Source organism: Myxine glutinosa, chromosome 7 (assembly GCF_964187855.1).
Source record: "Myxine glutinosa chromosome 7, kmMyxGlut1.1, whole genome shotgun sequence".
NCBI classification, from domain to species: Eukaryota; Metazoa; Chordata; class Myxini; order Myxiniformes; family Myxinidae; genus Myxine; species Myxine glutinosa.
In genome coordinates, this window is record NC_136267.1 from 190,253,824 (window position 1) to 190,276,825 (window position 23,002).

General features: G+C 48.2%; 1 protein-coding gene across 1 annotated transcript in view; it reads left to right on the top strand.

Annotated features, from left to right (window-relative positions):
- Nucleotides 1-23,002, top strand: part of LOC137430930 (dual specificity calcium/calmodulin-dependent 3',5'-cyclic nucleotide phosphodiesterase 1A-like) — a 400,001-nt gene that overhangs the window by 250,080 nt on the left and 126,919 nt on the right. The window lies entirely within an intron of this gene.

Sequence of the window (23,002 nt, forward strand, 5' to 3'; positions counted from 1 at the left end):
TTGTAATTTATTTCTAATGTTGCTGATATTATTTATTTGTAATTTATTTGTAACTAGCAGAAGTACCCGGCGTTTCCGGGCGGGGAAGGGGAGGGAAACGGGGGGGGGGGAGGGGAGGGGAGGGGAATGGGGGGGGAGTGGGGAGGGGAGGAGGAGGAAGGGGGGGAAGGGGAGGGGAGGGGGGGGGAAGGGGAGCAGTCAGAAGTAGAGGTCTTTTTATGGAGAATTTATATCTTAAAGGGGAGGGAAGGGGGGGGCGAAGGGGACGGGAGGAGAGGAGGAGGGTGAGGGGAAGGGAGGGGAGGGGGTGGAATGGGATGGGGGAAGGAGGGGGGAAGAGTGCGGAGAGGGGGCAGGGGAGGGCCTGGGGGGAAAGGGGAGGGGAGGGGGGAAGGGGAGAGGAGTGGGGAAGGGGAGGGGAGGGGGGAAGGGGATGGGAGGAAAGGGGAGGGGGGAGTGGAGTGGGGAGGGAGGGGAGGGGAGGGGAAGGGGGGAATGGGAGAGGAGGGTGGAAGGGGTGGGGGAGGAGGAGGGGGGGAAAGGGAGGGGGAGGGTGAGGATGGAGGGGAGGGGGGTAAGGGGAGGGGGGAGGCAGGAGGGGAAGGGGAGTGGCTCACATTTCTGAGTGAATGTGGCCCACATTTCTGAGTGAATGTGGCTCACATTTCTGAGTGAATGTGGCTCACGTTTCTGAGTTAAGTGTGATGCAGATCAGGAAGAAGAAGAAGGCGTACTACCAAATTCGTGCACTTCCTGAATTGTTTGATTTATTTGTATTGAAATGTCTGGTAATTATTTTGTATTTATTTATGCGAATGTGTACTTGTGTATAACTGTCATTAATTTAAAAAGGCTTCGGCACTATCGAGCGATTTTTTTCTATGTTTTTTTTTAACTCCAAAAAAACGAACTTTTTTTTTCAATTTTTTTTTTGGTTTGCCGAGAACACTCCCAGGCACTCACTGATACACCTCTGAAAGTTTGATGAAGATCCGTTCAGCCATCTCTAAATACAACGCGGACACACACACAGACAACTCGCGTTTATATATATATACTAGCTGAGGTACCCGGCTTCGCCCGGGTTGAATAAGAATAATACAAATATATGATGAAAAGAACATTTATATTTTAGAGCAATATCACAGTACATTTCCTACATGACGTTTTTTCAATTTCTCAAAACCTCTGGGTATACAACATTTCTGGTTTTCTTACTTGGTGCCAAGACATAAAGATTGCTTGGTTTTCCAACCCTCGAGCAGCCCACATACAGCTGGCCATGGGCAAATACTTGTTCTGTGAAGTTCAGGCCTACAACCTTCATTGATTGCCCCTGCACCCTGTTGATAGACATAGCAAAACATAGCCTGATGGGGAACTGAATCCTCTTGAAGGAGAATGGAAGGTCAGGTGGAATAAGTGGTATCCTTGGAATGAATACTTTCTCTCCTCTGTATTGTCCTGAGAGGATGGTTGCCTCTAGGACATGCGGCATCATTTGCTGGATTGTCAATCGTGTTCCATTACACAGCTTTGGTGGATCAAGATTCCTTCGAAGCATGATTGGTGCTCCCACCTTGAGAATCAACCTGTGTGTTGGGAGTCCTTGAGGATGACGACTGTTGAGAAACTCAGTTGGGAGGTTTACTGCCTGATCTTCATGTCACTTTGTCAAGAGAATCATAATTTCTTTCATGACCGGGCAGCGAACGTCATTATGTGCAACTTTACGTCACTCCTACGGACGTGAAAACATTTGTTTTCCTTAAAAATATATTTAAAATAAATAAAATAGTACATAAATTAACAATAAAAGAAGCTAAAAAACAATTTAAAATACAATAAAAAGCACATTAAAAATATAGAAATATGTACGTACAGTATACTGTATGTACGCGAAACTGCTGATTCTCATTCAAAACAGAGGTGACGTACAGTATTTCTTTACTGTGTCTGTGTTAGCCATGGGTCCGAAGAAGGATAATGCTAGTGTTTCCAAGCATTATGTGGTTACGATGGACGATAAGTTAAATCTGATTAAAAGGTATGGAAAAGGTGGAAAAGTGTTGGTGATAGCGCATAGACCTTATCGCGAATCGGAACCGCAATGCGTCATGGGATCGGAAAGGGGCAATAGCGCCGCCACAAACTACACCATGGAATTGCAGCTGGCCCGGTTTTTTAAACCATTGATATTAAAATAAAAAGTAGCCTATAACCACCAGAATTTTATGCTGATTCCGAATCTGTGTCTAAAACGTTTCTCCGATGTGTAGTTCTTGGGTTGTAAGCGGACATCCAGACAGACACACACACACACACACACAGACACTCCTCCTTTATTTATATAGATATATATATACAGACTTGGCATTTAATATGGAATTTTTTTTTTGTGGGGGTGAACTTACTTTTCAAGATGTCTTAGAACCAAAAGTTCATTGGAATTATGTTGAAATTATTCTAGATTTTGTTAATGTGACCTTCAAAAGAAACAAAAACCACATTTGACATTTCGAAGCAAATAAATTGATCCTTGAAAGTGATGTAAGCTGACATCGAACTCAATTCATGGACAGTACTGTGTTAAACTTCTGTACGTTTTCCAGAAGTATCTCTTTATTTTGCACATTAGCCAAAATTTTTTTTAACAAAAACAAAAGTTAAATTACGACTGGGATTACGGACAGTAAAATTACAGTTCAGTACTTCGTGTAACCCCCACGAGCATTCAGGAGAGCACGTACACGTTGACGCATGCTGTTCACGAGATTTGCCAAGGTTTGGACAGGAATCGCTTGCCATGCAGTGACAATAGCCTGCTGCAATTCACGCACAGAGGTCGGCTGCTGGTCCAAGTTGTCGATTTGACGCGTTAATTCTGCCCACAAGTTCTCTATTGGATTCATATCCGTGGACATGGCAGGCCACTCCATATGCTCTACACCACGGTCAGCAAGAAAGTGTTGGATCATGCGAGCATGATGAGGCCGTGCATTGTCATCTTGGAAGACAAAGTTTCCTCGAAAGGCTGCACGAACAAATGGAAGCAATGTTTCTTCCAGAATGGGCCTGTGCTTGAACTGGTTCAGGTTTCCATTCAGAACACCCAGGTCAGTTTTGCCCCCTGCATGAAAAGCAGCCCCAACGGTCACCCCACCACCTCCAGCTTGGACTCTTGGCACTATACAATCTTCGTTGTAGGCTTCATGCACTTGTCTGCGCACTCGGACGAGCCATCTTGACGACAGACCAGAAATCTAGACTCGTCACTGAAGATCGTGATTCCAGTGCCCTGGCTGCCATTGACGGTGCTCTCTGGCCCACTGCAATCAGCGCTGGCGGTGTTGTCTGGTCAGACGTGGCTTTCTCAGGGGACGCCTGGCACGATAGCCTGCTTGAACCAGTCGTTGGTCGACTAGCCTTCTGGATACAGGCACATTTGTCAGTTGCTGCCACTCAGCCCTAAGCCGATTAGCTGACTTGGTACGGCCATTGCGGACTAGCCGTTGCAGCTGGCGATCGTCCCTCCTTGTGGTTCTGTGGGGACGTCCTGGCCTCGGTATTGGAGTAGCCCCCCCCCCCCCCCCCTGAGCATTTCGTTTCAGGATCTTTGACACCTGACCTTGAGTGATGCCATACTGCCGAGCAATAGCACGCTGTTTCATGCCGGCATTTCTTAAAGCCACCACTCCATGACAAACAGCATTGTCGAGTTGACGGACCATCTCCAGAGGAAGCGGCAATAAATTTTGGAGACGTGCAGCAGTTGTTTTCCACTAATACAGAACGCAACAACCCTTGTATACCCGACTGTGAAGCCAATCATCAAATGCACCTGTCCGGAGATTTTGCCACGCCCCCTGTGATATAATCCTGTTGTTGACTTCTTGCTGCGACAGACAATCAGTGACATGGTTCTTTCAACAAATAAATCACCAAAGTGTAAAAGAAACTCACCAGATTGATATACTGAGTTAAGAAAGTAAACCCAAGTCAAGAAAAAAAATATATTCCATATTAAATGCCAAGTCTGTATATATATATATATATATATATATATATATATATATATATATATATATATATATATATATATATATATATATATATATATATATATATATATATATATATATATATATTGTTACGGACGCGGCTAGGATGTTGATTGGCCGAGCGGATGGCCACCGCGCCCGAACAGTTACCCCGACTAACCCGATTCCTGGACGTTGGCCAAAATCGCGCCACAGATATTCAATATGGAAACCTCTAAAGCGACCGAATGTAAAGAGGAAGAAGAAGACGTACAGAAGAATAACAGGATTTATTATTTACACACACTAAAGCAAAAGGAGCAGTCAAGGTTATATACAGGGAAAATGGAAAAAGCAGGTGACACAGTGAAAATACTAGCTTAACTATACAAGCTTAACTTATTCCCTGGGACAAGACAAACAAAACAAACTCACGTACACAAGAAGGATGGAATGGCAGGAATGAATGCTGGAAGGAGGAATGGGAAGGTTCAGCTGGGGGCAGATGGTTCGGGCTTGATCCCGCACGGGACGTCGGGCTGGACCTCGACGGCCACCGATGCCACCGCAATCTGGTTCCCGCGGGGTAACGGGTTGAAGCTGCCTGGTGGAGTCAACGCTGCTTGTGGAGCCAAAGCTGCTTCTCTGGCTCACCTCAGGACGCGTCTCCCTTCTTCCTCCGAGGGCTCATCCCGACTCGTCTGCCGTCTCTATCGTCTGCTCGTGCCGCTGTGTGGACGTCGCGTGCTTTTCCAGGACTCGTATGAGGTGGGGGCGTCTTCTGCCGGTTATATCAGCCCCACCCTTCATCCTCCTCGAACCTCCCCCAAGTGTTCTCTCTCCGCCCTCCCCAGCCAAACCCTTCGTTCTGGGTTGGTCGGCCAGGGCTGGTTCACTCCTCCCCTCTATGACGAGGTGGAGACACGCCTTTCTTCCCCGACCCGAGCACATGTTCAATGGCGGCAATTGCAGCAAACCACCCAATTCAATCGGAAAAGGATGCAAAAAGGGGAATGCAGTTGGTAATGGAGGCTTTGAAGGAATTGAAAGGGGATCTATCTTATGTAATTCAGTGCAATGGAGTATTAAGTTAATGGAAGACAAGGCCTTACCCTAATACACATAATAAGGAAATAACTGTCAACAAAGATATATGGTGTCCTTCGTGTATGCTTTATGGAATTAACTACGGGAACACCCTTTGACCTTTATACAACAACAAATGCAGGAAAGAGGGTGACATTTTACCACAATTCATTACACAACAACAATAAATAAAAAAACATTCTCATATCCACAACAATATATATATATATATATATATATATATATATATATATATATATATATATATATATATATTGTTACGGAACCCAACGTCGGCCTCTGTTCCCCTTAGAGGGGGGATTAATCCCCTCTTCTATAACTGACCGACGTGGTCCCTGACACTGCCCAGCGACCTCCGGAAAGGCCGGTGCACAGCCCCGTTCGTACCGCGGACAGATGTTAATTGCCGAGCGGTTTTAGCAACCGCGGCACGAACTATTAACAGATACTAGACCCGATCCTTGAACGTTGGCCAAATCGTGCCACAGGTTTTCAATGGGGAAAAGACAAAGACGACGGATGTGAAGAAGAGGAAGACGAAGGCAAAAGGTTGGAAATACGACTATTATTTATTACTACTATTTACACAATGAAAGAAACCAAGGAAGAAGGAAGGATAATAAAATAATGCAGAAAGAGGGACGGACCAGAAGGACACAGTGCAAATTAACTTAACTATGGCAGTCTTACTTACAACCCCAGGACAACACAGAAGACGGATGAACAATCAGACTTACACGGGGGATGATGATAGGGATGAATTGCTGGAAGGAGAGGAAGGTTCAGGTGGGATGGTAGGACGACCGGGCCGGGAGCGAGCAGCCGCCGGCTCTCCGCCCTCTGGTCCACACCGCCGGGATGCTCCCAGCAACGCGTTAGAGCCCGTTGCGGCAAGGCTGGTTGGCAACAGCGTCTCCCTCACTCGTACTCCCACATGTTGCACATCTCTCTTCACAAGGCTTGCTGTCTCTCTCTTCACAAGGCTTGCTGTCTCTTTCTTCACAAGGCTTGCTGTCTCTTCCTCTCACTTATGGCTTGCTGTCTCTTTGCCGGATCTCCCGTCTCGCAACTCTCAGGACCCTCCCAAAGCCTTCCGCGCGCGCTTATATAACGCCTCGGGCGATCAAGCCGCCGGCCTCCAGGACACGCCCATCGGTGAGCTCGCCTCGGCCCTGATTGGTCGCGAGGGCTCACCGATCCCGCCCTTAGAGGAGGCGTTGGCAAGGCCACACCTTGTTCCCGGTGCTGGGCTGACTCCTCCCACCTTCTGCTCCGAGATGACCTCGTGGCTAATGGAGTCTTGCAGCGAAAAACCACAACCCCACAGCAGCAGCAGAATGCAGCAAACTGCCCAATGCAGTTGGCAATTGACGAAAGGGGAATGTGAAGGGAATCTACCTTATTTGAATTCGGTGCAATGGAGTGTTAATTAAAGGAAGACACAGCCTTAATCTAATACACATAATAAGGAGATAACTACTGAACAAGGAGGAAATCTATGATTTGCTACGTGTGGTATATGGAATAACTACGGGAACGACCTTTGACCTTTATACACAACAAATGGAGGAAGGAGGGTGATATCTTACAACAACAATAAAAAACACAATTCTCAAATCCATAACACTGCACCCTCCTCCTCTTAGGCACGTCCCGGGCTTATTACTTTTACCTTTGGTGTGGCACATAGGTGTAGTTCCCTCTACATTTAACCTGACCCTGAGTGTGACAGTTTTAAAACACAAATAAATATGTCCCGCTGCTCCATTGCACCCTGCCTAACAGACTCACGCCCACAACTAACCGAATTGCGGAATTGTCTTCAAACTACAACATGAACGATGGGGGAGCATTATTTACAGTTACGCTACTTGTATTTAAAAAGCGCAACCCAGGACATGTGGTTGTTCTTTTGGGGGTGGGGGGGGAGACAGTCTGTGCTGCATCGACGCACCAGAAAGCACCAGAAACGCACCAAAACCGCACCATAAAGCACCAATTGGTGCACAGTCACCACAGTTCACACTAAAAAAAAAACCAACAGACCCTTGGTGGTCTTGCTCTTCGGCTCCCTCTGCTGGCTAATGTTGTTCTTCCAGATGTTGTCAACTTCGTCTTCTTGCTGGCGGCCTATTTGGTGGAAATAAGACTTGCACAAAACGTGTCCATTGTTGTTATTTATGGCCCACAGGGCCGACTAGGGGTGGTTCACCTGTGGGGCATAGGTGCCCTGTGACCAAGGTCCGCCAGCAAGATCTCGGGCCATCATGGCTGGTTCCAGCAGAGGGGCCATGCCCCAACCCGTAGGGTCCATGAGTGGTGCTCAGCCACAGACATGTGGTCCATACGTGGTGCATCGATGCAGACAGCTGGTTGCGGGAGTTTCGGGCACACAATGGCGGACTCCCGCACGCTCCCCTCGGCGCCCAGTGGCGCACAGTCCTCGGGTGGGAGACAAGGGGGGGGGGGGGAGAAGACAGGTGAGCGAGGGGTAAGGTCACAAGGGTACACATCAAACAAGGCAATGCAAGACGAGGTGCGTACGGAGAGCGAAGTGAGAAAGCTCATCCCTACCGTACGTCACCCCCCCTGTTACCTACTCCACCCTTGCCCTTACCCCATATGTACAAAAATCTACACATTTACAAATTCGTCACTACTGTCACGTCTTCCCCATATTTCCCCTAATACCAAATTTGTCCCCACAATCCCTCTAATTCAAAATTTGCCATCACCAACTCATCATCAATCCTCATAAGGAGGGAGAGATGGAACACAAAGCACAATGTCACACCCACGTCATGATGCGTCTCACATTCCAGACATTTGCACCAAAATAATAAAAACACACCATGGCATGGTGTGGAGTACCATCGTTACCTCAGGTGAGTGGATGTAGATGGTGCGAGGAGATCTCAATCCTAACTACCTTCTAAATGACATCAACACACTTTACACGACCCGGGGTCTTCCCTGCCAATCCATTGGCCAACTTACTCTATGCGGTTTTAAGAACCAAATTCCCATTGACCAAACTGTGGTGCTTCCTCAATTTGGGGTCTCACTCCACCGATTCAACTTCCTGTGCCCTTGCACAATTTCAGGACTGGGTCGTGTGGCTCTCCCAGCCGGTCTACCCACCTGCACACCTCCACTACTGTAGTTGCCTCTGAGCTTACCTGCTCCTTAACCCTACCTATCTACCTGGGGAAGGCCCTCTGGCACTCTCCCCACTCGGTGCCCTCTGGCACTGGGCTACGCAGGTCCGTCCTCCGGATCCTCGGGCCCCATCCACAACTCTACCGGCTCCCAGAGCCCACCTGCGGCCTCACGTGGCCGACATCCTCACAGTGGTGGAGTGCTCAACCAACTACACACACTAACAGGCCACACGCCCAGCCATTTACACAACACTAATGCACCCATCCAAACACCATTCTTCCACATGCACCACAGGTGCCAATATCCAACCACAATTTACCTATACCCTCAACCTAACTCTTAAACTACCCTCCCCGGGTATTCGTGATGGGGTCCATCCTCCTTTCCCCCATCCACACCTTTGCACCATCCACTCCACTCCACAGTTTCTACCATACTCACTCCATACCATCCATTCCATACTCCATATATTCCATACTCCCAATTCTCCATTCACCTGTAGTTGCACACCTGTGCAATCACTCCTACTGGTGCCTCCTGCACCCTCCTTCCTCCCTGGACCATTTGGTCAACACAACACACAATCACTATTACTCACTCATACACCTGTTCCATACACCTGTTCAGTTGCACACCTGTGCAATCACACCTGGTGCCTCCTGCACCCTTCTTCCTCCAGGACCATTCATTCAATACTATGCACAATCAATTATTCCTCATACGCTGCTTCATACACTTCCACGCTCAATACAACTCACAATCCCCTTTTCACAATACACTTCTGGGTACACTTTTAAACACACACACAGCATCATCTGACCTACCTGGTTTCCTGCTAACACTCGCGCTTCCCCGTCGCCCCTTATATTATTGTGCTCCCTCGTCATTATTATCCAACTACCCTCTCTATGTCCCCACTACCTGTCCAATGTCGCTACCTAACCTTACCGTTACCTATGGTCATCTTCTCTAGATCCCTACCATTTTATCCTAACCCTCCCGGGCTAGTTTTCACTGCCAAACCCCATAGCTATTGCTCCTTTGCCCCCTTTGTGAGGGATGGCAGAGTTGCCATCCCGCCACATCGGGCATCTTCCACTACCAATTTGGCCCATCCAATTTCAGCCAATCAAAAATTTGCCAATCATCTGCCAATCATTCTACCAATCATCAATCTGCCAATCATCAAATTTTGCTTTTCAATTTCGGGTCCAAAACACTATCATCATCACACGTCTACTCACTTGAGCCTCTCGGTGCGCCAATTCATGCTCAGAACCTGGCTTCGCCAAGTCAAGCCATGAATGCGGGTGGTTCGTTGCTGGCGGTTGGATCCGTCCGGCATTCGGTGCAGGGAAGGGGGTTCGCTCAGGCCGAGATCCCAAGGTCCACCTCGGCGCGGAGCCTTTCGGTCTCCCACCTGATGACCCGATCTCGCCCTGCCGGAATGCCTCAACCACAAAGGGTCGCCGTGCCGACCCTTCCTACCGGGCCGCCCGCTCCGCTGAGTGGAGCACGGTCGCGACCGTTCAGAGCATGGCCCGGCGTGGATCCCGCACGGCAGTTCTTTCGAAACCGCCATGGTTACGATCCCCGCTGGTTCCCACGGCACACAAAGCCCGGCACGAACCGAGGGCTCGCTTCGGCTATAAGTCGATCTAACCACTATCCCGTTTCGTGTCGATGCTCCACTTGCATGCTTACACCCCGCAGCCCATTCCTTGCTCACACATCCAGCGGTCTCCATGCTCTTCGTCATTGCACCTTCTCTGACACACCCTCCAGGTTCACTCATAGACTTCCTCACACACCTGACCACCGCACACCTTGGCACACACTCGTCATTCGTACACCTCACCAACACACCTCTTCGCGCCCCCTCCTCGGTCACCTCCTCGGTGACAACCACGGGTGTGCACTCACTTGCACACCCAATCACGTGCTTTACTACTAACTCCAGTGTGCATTCCCACACGCGCTCGACCATCTCAGGTGTGCATCCTTCCATTCCAGGTGTACATTCTCTCTCACCTGCTACAACCAACTCGTGCTCCGTGTCACTTTCACTACTTTCACCACCACACTCGGTCACGCATTCACCCCTACTCTCGACCGCACACTCTTTTACCATGCACCCCTCCGCTACACACCTTTTTCATGCATCCTCTTGCGCACACTCTCCCGTCACACCCTCCGTAACACTCACCACAGGTGTGCATTCTTCCATTACATCCCCTGTAACACTTCCCACTACGTGCTTCCATGTGCCCCCCCGCACACACGCTACGACCAACTCACTCTCGACAGCACACTCACTCCTCGGCGCGCACTTTTTCCTCACACCCCATAGTCGGACATTCTCGCACACCTCCTGCTTCGCATTCTGTACCTGTCGCACACTTCACCAGCGGCCTTTCACGAACACCCGGGTCCAAACCAACCCCCAAGCCGACTGAATCTCCCCTCACACCATATACACTTCCGAGTATATCGCCACTCACCTTGGCACCTCGTCTCCGCTTCTCCTCCGCCACCTGCAAACTCTTTATTTGGTTAGCAAGCACACCATCACGATTTGAGCACTGACCTTGTACATATTCCATCACCTCCTCCTTTATCTCCTTTTTAGTTTCCCTCCATCTCTTCTTAATTTCACTCACCCCCTCTTCCACTTCCTCTAATTTCTGCTTCACCTCTTATTTCCTGGTGCGTCTCCTCAATTTCGTCCTCTAAGGCCACCTTGACCGTTCCTATATGCGTCCTCACCTCCCGGTCCTTCGTCTCCACTGCCTCTGTCACCTCGTCCAACCTCTTTGTCAACCCCTCATGTACCATCCGACATTCCCTCTTCGTCGCTATTAATTCATTTTTGATTTCTTTTTGTGTCGCTTTCAACCCTCCTCGTACCGCAGTGTTCTTTTCCACCTGCTCCACTAGTTCCTTTTGTCCCACCGTCAGCTGTTCCACTTCCCTCGTTAGATCTTCTATGCCCCCTTGTAACTTTGCCGTCCCATTTCTCACCTCTTTCTCCATACGCTTCTCACCTCGCTTTACCTCCTCGCGTACCCCCGAGACCTCCTCGCCCACACCTCGTCTTATTTCCTCCCCCATCTCCTCCATTTCTTTGGTAGAGGCTGCCCTCACCTGGTCCAATTCCTTACCTGGCTTCTAGCCCCGTTAACCCATTCTTCACCCCTTTTATCCCGTTGTCTAACCCCTCAAATTTATTGTCCAACCCCTTAAACTTATTGTCTAACCCCTCAAATTTATTTCCCAATTGTTCACTGGTACCCCTCGCTTCGTCCCTCATTCTGCTTTCCATCCCTTCAATTTGGTTTCCCAATTGCTCACTATTCTTGGCCATAAGGGCCTCCATTTGCATCATAAAAAGGTTTAAATCCACCGGTGCTGCTACGGTCACGGGCGCAGCTAAATTTGGTGATGCTGCAACCACGTGCGCGAGGGCGCCATTTTGTGCGCCCGATACCCCCTCAACCACCTCACCATTTCTCTCCTCCTCCATTTCTTCCCTCTGGTCCTGGGTTACCCCTACCCCTCTTCTAATTCCCCCACCGGCATCCCGTCGCCTTGACCATCCATGGCACGATTTTTAAATTTAGGATTTAATAAAACAAAATTTTGGGCCCCTCGTAATTTGAGCGCGCTAAGCGCTTCAGGTCCGAATCTCGCTCCCGACACCAAATGTTACGGCCAATAGTACAATTGGTGTCCAAAATTTGGGCTAAATAAATTTAGTCCCAGGTTCGAATCCCAACTCCTGACTACCAAATGTTACGGAACCCAACGTCGGCCTCTGTTCCCCTTAGAGGGGGGATTAATTCCCTCTTCTATAACTGACCGACGTGGTCCCTGACGCTGCCCAGCGACATCCGGAAAGGCCGGTGCACAGCCCAACTCACCTTATATAACGACGTTTGACCTTTATACACAACAAATGGAGGAAAGTGGGTGATATCTTACAACAACAATAAAAAACACAATTCTCAAATCCATAACAATATATATATATATATATATATATATATTGTTACAGACGTGGCTTGGATGTTATTTACCGAGCAGTTTTATGGTATGACCACGTCTGCACAAGTTACCCGATTGTGCCCGAACGTTGACTAGTCGCGCGATGCTGGCTCAATAAGAAAAAGAAGACACCCGGCTGGATTACAATAACACAATACGACACCAAGGGTTCAGTTCTCAAGACCTCCGGAGGAGATTATATTCGTACGGAAAGGTCAGATTACAGGGGCTAGAGTTATAATCACAGAAAGACAGGCACTTAGACACACTCTTATATTAACCCCGGACAGACGACAGACAAATGGGACAAGGCTGACTCACACGGGGGTTGATGAAAAGGACAGCGGGTATCGATGGCTCAAGGTGCACTCTTGGCTCAAAGCAGGGTCCAGTACGGTCCGGTCCGGTCCAAAGATGCGGGGAGGTATCGTCGCGCTGGGGGTGGCGGTGGCTTCTCTCTCCAAGCTGAGGCGCATCTGACGTCACATCCGGCGCGGGGCCGCGTATATCCGGCGGGGAGTGACACGCCCTCGGCTCGTTAGCTCCGCCTCGTGGAATCGGCACGTTGCTTCTCATTGGGTGCGTGCGGGGGGTTTACCAGGCTCCGCCCTTGACGAGGAGCTGACAAGGAGCCCCTTCGTGGTAACCCCGTGGAGCGCATGGTCTATGGCGCTAATCGAGCCGGTGTGAGGACGCATCCTCCCCCGCTCCGCCGCCATCTCCTCTGTTGTTGTTGTAATTGTTGGGGAAGAAGATGGAAGGAGGTATGGGAAAGGTCCTAAACTCACTACTGATGCCATATAATCACATTCTGGTGCAACGAAGAGTCATAATTAATGGAGACGAGGCCTTAACTGACATAGAATAAGAATAACTAGGAAGATGTCCGAAAGTTGTCTACGTGTGGTGCGGTGGACCTGGGCACGACATTTAATGGGGGAATAAGGGGAAGGTCGGCTCTACTGATTGTTATTTACATGCAATGGGACTAGGGAATGGGGGATCGGGGAAAGTTGGGGAGTATTGGAGAAAATAGGGGAATATTTACAAGCGGATATGGAGGCCAAATTCCATATTCGCAACATTGCACCCTTCTCTACCCTCGGGGCGTCCCGACCCGATAAATTTTTACCTACTTTAGTGTGGCACGCAATGTAGTTCCCTCTACTATTAACTCTACCCTGAGTGCGACAGTTTTACAGATATTCACAAATGAGTAAATATGTCCCCCTGCGACGTTGCACCCTTCTCCTCACAGAAACACACCCACAGGATAACCGAATCCGGAAAGAATTCTCAAACTAAACATACAGCCGGTAGGGAGCATTATTTACAAGATTACGCTGATATCTACACTACGATCCAGGACCTGTTTTTGGAGGAACACATGCAGATGTTATGCATAGAGAGAGCGCGCTTGCCAGCATCGATACACCAACCCACGAGTGCTCTGTGGCCGACGGCCTTTAATAACGTACAGAGCACCCTTTCCCAGCATCAAAAGCACCACCCCACCACCAATCGGTGCAGTCACCATTGTTCATTGGAATAAAAATAAATTCGACAACCCCTAACCCTGCAGGTGTCTCTTGCTCTTCGTGTGGCCTTCAGTGGTGTTAATTAACAGTGGTTCACCTTTATGGCATAGGTGCCACGTTGACCCATAGGTCCATCCCCGGGTGGTGCTTGGCCGCAAACGAACTGCGGTCCATTGTGGGTGGCCACAAACATTGCGGTCCATATGGTGTATCGATCCCGGCAGCAAACAGCGAAAGTGCAGGCCCACAACTGCGCAGCCAGCACCTCTCTCTCCTCTCTCTCTACCCCAAAGCCAGATCCTCGGAGGTGGGAGACAAAAGAAGCAGACAAGTGAGTAAGGTGGTAAGGGCGCAAAAGTGCACGCAATACAAGATGATGCACACTGGGGGCACATGGGAACCAGGTGAGACAGGTACGTTCCTATCGTACGCCCCCCCCCACCAGGTAACCTACATGGCCCCTCCCTTACCCCTTACTGTATCCACAAAACACAACACTACCCATAAACATCTACTTTACAAATCGACAAACATCCCTACTGTCTTCCCCGTTCCTCCCATAAACCAAATTCGTCTTCTCTCCCTCCTAACCAATCAAATTTGCCATTTTCAACTCTCATCAAAATTTGCCATCTCCAACTGCACATCAAAATTTGCCATCACCAATTCATCATCAGTCCCTCCTAAGGAGGGAGAGATGGAATCACCCCAATGTCTCATCCACGTCGTGATGCGTCTCACAAATCCACAGCAATCTCATTTCCTGCACACAGAACAAAGAAAACACAGGTGTGGAGTCATCATCATCACCACAGGTAAGTGGCTGCGTATGGTGCGACAGGTTCTTCAATCCTAACTATTTCCTAAATGACTTTAACAACTTTACACCACCCGGGGTCTTCCTCCGGCCAAACCATTGGCCCTCTTACACTATGGGTTCTAAAAACCAATTCCCATTGGCCAAACTGTGGTGCTCTTCAATTTGGGGTCTCACTCCCCCGATTCATCTCCCGGTGCCCTCGTACAATTTCTGGGCTGTGGCGTGTACCTCTCCCAGTGGGTCTACCCACCTGCACCCCTCCACCACTGCAGTTGCCTCCGAGCTTACCTGCTCCTTACCCTAACCTATCTACCTGGGGAAGGCCCTCTGGCGCTCTCCCCACTCCGTGCCCTCTCTGGCACTGGGCTGCCCGATCCACACCGGGATCCTCAGGCACCCACTCACAACTACCGGCTCCCAGAGCCCACCTGCGGCCTCACCTGGCCGACATCCTCACAGTGGTGGAGTGCCCAACCAACTACACACACTAACAGGCTACACGCCCAGCCATTTCCACAACACTAATGCACCCATCCACAACACCATTCTGCCACCGCACCACAAATGCCAATATCCAACCACAATTTACCTGCACCCTCTACCTAACACTTACACTACCCGCCCCGGGTACTCGTGAAAGGGGTCCACTCTTCCCCCATCCACACCTTCGCACCACGCACACCACTCCATACCACTTACTCCAACTCTCTCCACACACCTGTACTTGCACACCTGTGCTCTCACACCTGGTGCCACCTGCACCCTTCTCTCCCCAAGCGCATTCGCGCTGATCCACACACTCACTACTCATACACTGCTCCACACACCTGTCCAGTTGCACACCTGTGCAATCACACCTGTTCAATTCTCACACACACACGGCATCATCTCAGCTAACTACTCCCTTCTGAAACTTGCGCTTCCCAGTCGTCCCTTTAAACTAATTGCGCTCCCACGTCATTATCATCCATACTAATCTACCTGCGTCCCCACTACAGGTATCAGTCACTAACTAAACTTAACGTTACCTAAGGTCATCTTCTCTAGATCCCTACACACAATATCCTAACCCACCCGGGCTAGTTTTCACTGCCATACACCCCATAATCTATTGCTCCTTTGCCCCCACATGGGAAGGATGGTGGATTTGCCATCCCACCACATCGGGGGTCTCTCACTACCAATTTTGCACATCAAATTTCAACAAATCAAAAATTTGCCAATCATCTGCCAATCACTGTACCATTACCAATCATCACTCTGCCAATCCTCTGCCAATCATCAAATTTTGCTTTTCTCTAATTTTGGGTCCAAAACACTATCCTCATCACCCAGTCGACTCACTAATACCTCTCGGTGCGCCAATCCCTGTCCAAAGCCCGGCTTCGTAAAGCCAAGCAATGGATGCTGGTTGTCTTGTGCCAGCGGCTGGATGCGTCCGGCATTCGGGGCAGGGACGGGGGCTTACCCGGGCCGAGATCCCACGCACCACCTCGGCGTGGAGCCATCCAATGTCCCGATCTCGACCTGCCGGCACGTCTCAACAAAACGTGGTCGCCATAACGACCCTTCCTATCGGGCTGCCCGCTCCGCCTAGTGGAGCACGGACGCGGCCGTTCAAAGCGAGGCCCAGCACGCACCGAGGGCCCGATTCGGCTAAAAGTCGACCTAACCTCTAACCCGTTTAATGTCGATGCTTCACCTGCATGCTTACACCCCGAAGCCCGTTCCTTGCTCACACATCCAGCCGTTTCCATGCCCCTCGTACCTTTCCTTACACACCTCGGTACACCCATTCCACTCACAGCCTTGGTCACACACCTGACCACCGAACACTTTGGCACACATTCGTTGCTTGCACACCTCACCAATACACCTCTTCGAGCCCCCTCCTCGGTCACCTCCTCTGTGACAATCACAGGTGTGCCCTCATTCGCACACCCAACCACGTGCCTCACCACCAACTCCAGCGTGCATTCCCACTCACGCTCTACCATTCCAGGTGTGCATCCTTCCATCCCAGGTGTACATCCTCGCTCACCTGTCACAACTAACTCACGCTCCATGTCACTCTCACTACTTTCACCTCCATTCCTGACAGGGCACTCACCCTTCCTCTTGACAGCGCACTCTTTCCTCATGTACCTGTCCATCACACACCTTTCTCGCGCACACTCTCCCGTTACACCCTCTGTAACACTCACCACAGGTGTGCATTCTTCCTTGCCTTTGACAGCGCACTCTTTCCTCATGTACCTGTCCATCACACACCTTTCTCGCGCACACTCTCCCGTTACACCCTCTGTAACACTCACCACACCGCGCTTCCATGTGCTCCCTCGCACACACGCTACGACCGACTCATTCTCGCCAACACCCTCACTCCTTGGCACACACTTTTTCCTCACACACCCCAGAGTCGGACTTTCTCGCACACCTCCTCTTTCGCACACCAGACCTGTCACACACTTCACCCACGGCCTCTCACGAACACCCGGGTCTATCTCGACCCCCAAGCTCCTTAAATCCCCTGGCGCATCATACGCACGACCATATTGGTCACCACTTACACCGGGTCCTCTTCCTCTTCGCTTCTCCTCCATCACCTGCGAATCCCTCATCCGGTTAATGAGCACATCATTACGATCCGAACACAGACTTTGGACCAATTCTTTTATCTCCTCTTTTATCTCTTTCTTATCCCCTCTCCGTCGCTTCTTAATTTCGCTCATCCCTTCTTCCACTTCTTCTAATTTGTGCTTCACCTCTTTTATTCCCCGGTACGTCTCCTCAAGCTCGTCCTCCAAGGCTACCTTGACCGTTTCCAGGTGCGTCCTCACCTGCCGGTCCTTCGTCTCCATTACCTCTATCACCTCGTCCAACCTCGTTGTCAGTCCCTCACGTACCATCTGACATTCCCTCTTCGTCGCTACCAAGTCATCTTTTAGTTCTTTCTGTGTCGCCTTTAAACCTCCTAATACCGCAGTGTTCCTTTGAACCTGCTCCACTAACTCCGTCTGTCCCACCGTCAGCTGCTCCACCTCTTGCGTCAGGTCCTCTATGCCCCCTTGTAACTTTACAGTCGCCTTTCTCACCTCCTTTTCCATGTGCTCCTCACAGTGCCTCACCTCCTCGCGCACTCCTCCGACCTCCTCACTCACTCCTCTTCTGATCTCTTCTCCCATCACTTGCATCTCCTGCCCAGATGCCACCCTCATCTGCTCCATTTCCTCCCTGTGAGCATCCAGTTTGGTTTCTACCCCTATTCTGACCCCCTCTATCTGCTGCTCCATTTGTTTAACTTCCCTTTCCGCTTGGTCCCTCATGTCCCTCAATTTGCCTTCCATACTGTTTTCTAACCCCTCTAACCCATTTTTCACTCCCTCTATCTGATTCTCCTGGGCAGCCATTCTATTTTCTACCCCCATTAACCCATTTTTCACTTCTTTTATCCCGTTGTCTAACCCCTCAAAATTATTGTCTAACTTCCCAAATTTCTTGTCTAACTCCTCAAAATTATTGTCTAACCCCTCACTGGTACCCCTCGCTTCGTCCCTCATTACCCCCATTTGCTCACTCTGAGCCCTCGCTTCGTCCCTCATTACCCCCATTTGGCCCTCCAATCGCTCACCCTGAGCATCCATCCGGTTCCCCATTACCCCCATTTGGTCCTCCAATCGCTCACCCTGAGCATCCATCCGGTTCCCCAACCGCTCACCCAATCGCTCAATTTGGCTCCCCATACTCATCTGTACAGCTGCCTGTAACTGCGCAATGAGGGCCTGCATGTCAATCGGCTGCATGTTAAAGCCCGCTGATACAGCCGGCTCGGCTACCGCACGCTCGTGCGAGGCGCCTTTTTGCGCGCCCGCTACTTCGTGCGTGACGGCGCTATTTTGCGAACCTGCCGCCCTCACTGCTTCGCTCTCCTCTTGTCCCTCAATTTGGTCCTGGATCGACCCTACCTCACTCTCCTTTACCGGACCCCAGCTGTCTTGACCCGCCATAGCGCGACTTTCAAAATTCGGTTTTTTATTTTATTTTCGTAAAACAAATTCAAATTTCGCCGTTATAATTTCGCGCGGGAAACGCGCTCCGAATCGATTCTACTTGTTACCAATTTGGGCCTAATAAATTTAGTCCCGGGTTCGAATTCCACTCCTCGACACCAATTGTTACAGACGTGGCTTGGATGTTATTTACCGAGCGGTTTTATGGTATGACCACGTCTGCACAAGTTACCCGATTGTGCCCGAACGTTGACTAGTCGCGCGATGCTGGCTCAATAAGAAAAAGAAGACACCCGGCTGGATTACAATAACACAATACGACACCAAGGGTTCAGTTCTCAAGACCTCCGGAGGAGATTATATTCGTACGGAAAGGTCAGATTACAGGGGCTAGAGTTATAATCACAGAAAGACAGGCACTTAGACACACTCTTATATTAACCCCGGACAGACGACAGACAAACGGGACAAGGCTGACTCACACGGGGGTTGATGAAAAGGACAGCGGGTATCGATGGCTCAAGGTGCACTCTTGGCTCAAAGCAGGGTCCAGTACGGTCCGGTCCGGTCCAAAGATGCGGGGAGGTATCGTCGCGCTGGGGGTGGCGGTGGCTTCTCTCTCCAAGCTGAGGCGCATCTGACGTCACATCCGGCGCGGGGCCGCGTATATCCGGCGGGGAGTGACACGCCCTCGGCTCGTTAGCTCCGCCTCGTGGAATCGGCACGTTGCTTCTCATTGGGTGCGTGCGGGGGGTTTACCAGGCTCCGCCCTTGACGAGGAGCTGACAAGGAGCCCCTTCGTGGTAACCCCGTGGAGCGCATGGTCTATGGCGCTAATCGAGCCGGTGTGAGGACGCATCCTCCCCCGCTCCGCCGCCATCTCCTCTGTTGTTGTTGTAATTGTTGGGGAAGAAGATGGAAGGAGGTATGGGAAAGGTCCTAAACTCACTACTGATGCCATATAATCACATTCTGGTGCAACGAAGAGTCATAATTAATGGAGACGAGGCCTTAACTGACATAGAATAAGAATAACTAGGAAGATGTCCGAAAGTTGTCTACGTGTGGTGCGGTGGACCTGGGCACGACATTTAATGGGGGAATAAGGGGAAGGTCGGCTCTACTGATTGTTATTTACATGCAATGGGACTAGGGAATGGGGGATCGGGGAAAGTTGGGGAGTATTGGAGAAAATAGGGGAATATTTACAAGCGGATATGGAGGCCAAATTCCATATTCGCAACAATATATATATATATATATATATATATATATATATATATATATACATACACAGTGAAACCTTGACTTACGAGTGCACCAACTTACGAGTTTTCCGAGATACGAGCCGTCGCTCGGGCGGTTTTTTGCTTTGAGATGCGAGCCGAGATCTGAGTTACGAGCTTACGCCACCCGCCACCAGGTGGCCCAACGAGCGTTCCGGTCACGTGGTTATCTTGCCGTGCAAGCATCTCTGCCGTATATCGCTGCTGCTTTGTTTTCGCATGTTGGTTATTTTGGAAAATTTCTTAGTTTTAACCATGGGTCCTAAGAAATTGAGTGCCAAGGGCAGTACTGAGAAGAAGAAGAGGATGATGTGCTTGGATATAAAACACGCAATCGTCGAAAAACATGAGCGAGGTGTGCGTGTTGTCGACTTGGCGAGGCAGTACGATCGTAGTACTTCTACGATATGTACGATTTTGAAGCAGAAGGAGTCGATAAAGGCTATAACGCCAGCCAAGGGCGTTACGATTATTTCAAAGCTCCGGACCTCTATCCATGAAGAGATGGAGAATTTTCGAAACATTTTGAAAGGGAGGAAGAAACAAACCTCGTTGGACAGGTTTTTATTGAAACGCCCTGCAAGTGACAGCGAGGAAAGTGTGGCGAAAAGGGCAAAAGTTATCTCCTCCACCTCCGCCAGCATCCTCGTCTGATCTTCAAGGTAAATACACTGTAGCGCGATGCTGCGCGCGCTAATGCTTACGCAAGGAGCAAGCGGACAACGCGGTTCATACAAGTCTTTATTCAAACTGCAGCACTAAGCTGCTCAAGGCTGCACGCCCCGTCTATATCCTGAGGCCACGCCTCTCTCCCCGGCGTGGCCCACCCCCACTTGGTGTGCGGGGTGATGTCACCACGTCAGTGCTTTCGTGTCCGCCACAACACTTAATAAAACCAGTTTATTTATTTACATTGAAGGAGTCTGGACTCCAGCAGAATACGGATAAAAGGATGGCAAGGCACAAACTCGTCCGAGAAGATGTTTATTCGTAAAACCAACTCGGGAACACTAAAAAGCCCGTTTATCGGGCTGCCTTATAAAGCAAAAACCGAACCGAAACCGAAAGCCACGCCTCTCAAGCGAGGCGTGCTTCGGTGGTCACGTGATCCACAGGTGTAGCTCATTATACCCGCACGCGCGGGACGCTTTGGCGGTCACGTGACCAGCCACTCTGGCGCCGGGGATCCCCGCCGGTGACGTCACCGGCTGGAGCAAGGAGATTCTGATGCCGGTCTTGCTTGGGGGACCCATGGGTCACTACAACATTCTCTTTTATTATGAACAGTACATACGAGGTCGTGCTTGTTTATACATTATTTGTTATTTATAAAGTACATTTTTCTTATTTAAAAACACATAACAAAAAAAATTGGTGTGGTTTTTTGGGGGCTGGAACGGATTAATAGCATTTCAATGCCTTTTAATGGGGAAATTTAATTTGAGAAACGAGCAAATTGAGTTACGAGCTCGGTCACAGAACGAATTAAACTCGTAAGTCAAGGTTTCACTGTATATATATATATCGGGATTTAAATTTAATTCAAAAATTGATCCAGACGTCTATTCTCTTTCAAACATTCAAACCGATAGAGGTAGTTATTTATCACAGCATCTGCAGAATTTTCACGTTTTACTCAACTCCGTTTCACTGTTATTTGGTGGAGAAAAAAGTCAACTGAGCTTTATAGATATTTAGATGTTGCTGATATTATTTATTTGTAATTTATTTGTAATGTAGCTGATATTATTTATTTGTAATTTATTTGTAATGTAGCTGATATTATTTATTTGTAATTTATTTGTAATGTTGCTGATATTATTTATTTGTAATGTATTAGTAATGTTGCTGATATTATTTTTTTGTAATATATTTGTAATGTTGCTGATATTATTTATTTGTAATTTATTTGTAATGCTGCTGATATTATTTATTTGTAATTTATTTGTAATGTTGCTGATATTATTTATTTGTAATTTATTTGTAATGTTGCTGATATTATTTATTTGTAATTTATTTGTAATGTTGCTGATATTATTTATTTGTAATTTATTTGTAATGTCACTGATATTATTTATTTGTAATTTATTTGTAATGTTGCTGATATTATTTATTTGTAATTTATTTGTAATATTGCTGATATTATTTATTTGTAATGTTGCTGATATTATTTATTTGTAATTTATTTGTAATGTTTCTGATATTATTTATTTGTAATTTAAGTGTTATGTTGCTGATATTTTTTATTTGTAATTTATTTGTAATGTTGCTGATATTATTTATTTGTAATTTATTTGTAATGTTGCTGATATTATGTATTTGTAATTTATTTGTAATGTTGCTGATATTATTTAATTGTAATTTATTAGTAATGTTGCTGATATTATTTATTTGAAATTTATTTGTAATATTGCTGATATTATTTATTTGTAATTTATTTGTAATGTCGCTGATATTATTTATTTGTAATTTATTTGTAATGTTGCTGATATTATTTATTTGTAATTTATTTGTAATGTTGCTGATATTATTTATTTGTAATTCATTTGTAATGTTGCTGATAATATTTATTTGTAATGTTGCTGATATTATTTAAATATTAAATATAAATGTTACCTTTTGGGGTCTTTGGGGTGTTTTTGGTATTTGTGGTCTTCTGGGTCTTTTGGTTCTTCGGGTCATTTGGGTCTTTGGGGTCTTTTGGGTGTTTCAGGGTCTTCATGGTCTTTTAAGGGTCTTGTGGTCTCAGTGGTCTTGGGGGACTTAACGGGTCTTCAAAGGTCGAAGCGGTCTCAGCAGTCTAATGGGTCAAAAGGTATATTCCCACAAAACGTAATTAATAGATTTACATAATTAATAGACAGGATGCAAACGACGTTCAAACAGTACATAATTAACAGACATATAGTCACACAGCTTCACCGCCTCACGGCTTCACGGACCGTGTTTTTCGGTTTTATATGTATTAGCATATAAGACCTGTCGCTTCACTGAC